The 1,250-nt window shown below is 36.0% G+C and overlaps 1 non-coding gene across 1 annotated transcript; it reads left to right on the forward strand.

Annotated features, from left to right (window-relative positions):
• Window positions 1–280: 280 nt before the first annotated feature.
• On the forward strand, window positions 281–352 carry trnaq-cug (transfer RNA glutamine (anticodon CUG)). The gene has a single exon. It is a non-coding gene; the product is annotated as a tRNA-Gln (tRNA).
• The last annotated feature ends 898 nt before the right edge of the window (window positions 353–1,250 follow it).

A 1,250-nucleotide genomic window follows, 5' to 3' on the forward strand; every position in this document is an offset into this window, starting at 1 on the left:
AGATGTAACCTACTATGCAGCCTATAAATAATATTTGGTCTGAAATGATACAAACGTCGTTTCTTAGGATTAAGACAATCATAAGTGGCAAGAAATCATTTCTTTCCCTAATAAACTAAACCTTGCTTGATTGTTGTCTTAAAGTGATTTAGGATTAAGACGGGTGTTTTATAAAGACTCACATAATCCGAACAACAGGCCTAGGCCTACTGTGTGTAGTGGCTGTGTGTGTCCGCTGGGTGGAGGTGTTGTTGTATCTGAGCTGAGGGCTCTCCACAGCGGTTCTATGGTGTAATGGTTAGCACTCTGGACTCTGAATCCAGCGATCTGAGTTCAAATCTCAGTAGAACCTGTGTTTTCATCTTCCAATATCAGAGCCAGATGAGTGTCACTGTTTACTGAAACAGTGTAATTAAACGCATTTAGCATTAATACTCCATGACAAGTAACCTATTTACCGGCTGTACTTCCAGATTAAGACTACATCATGGCTACACTCTGCTGCTGGGTTAAAAGATTGAACTTCTCAAGAAATAGCCTAAGATGTCTAAAGATATATATATATATATTTTTTTTTTTTTAATTAAAATCATCAAAGAAAGAAAATGATCTGACTTGGACAATAGGGCATAATACAAGAAGGGAAAGCGCCATTCAGAGATGTTAAATTACAAATGACAAATTATGTGTGGTATATGAGGCATTTCTCATTGTGATCCTATTTCAGTGTAGACGATGAAGTTACAATAAGAAACACATTCACAATATTTACACATAAAAGCATATAGCTGCTATTTTCTGGGAGCATTACTACAATCAGAGGGGTGATTATATACGTCCATCTTAGAAATAAAACGTTCTCTGCAGTCACCTCAACCAGCACACTGATACAATCAGCACATGACGGGTTGACATATACTGTCCCTTGCAAAACTGGATAGAAAATCCCTTCTTCTCTCATAGTATTTCAAAAATGACCCATTTCATGTGTTTACTTTAAGCTGAGAAAAGGTAAATTTCTCATGCTAATTTCTCAATTAGAAAAGCAGGAACATAATTAGCAAAGAGCACTCTGTTTCCCACTGATTGGCTTTGATATAAATTACTGAGTTTTCAAATTAATGATGGCATTCGAATGTTGCTAATACATCTTTCTGCTCGTGCTCTCAGAGGCTATAAAAAGACAAATCATAAATCAAAGACATAAAAAACAAAACAAAGAAGATCTATATTACCACCACTAAAACCAG

Source organism: Etheostoma spectabile, chromosome 17 (assembly GCF_008692095.1).
Source record: "Etheostoma spectabile isolate EspeVRDwgs_2016 chromosome 17, UIUC_Espe_1.0, whole genome shotgun sequence".
NCBI classification, from domain to species: domain Eukaryota; kingdom Metazoa; phylum Chordata; class Actinopteri; order Perciformes; family Percidae; genus Etheostoma; species Etheostoma spectabile.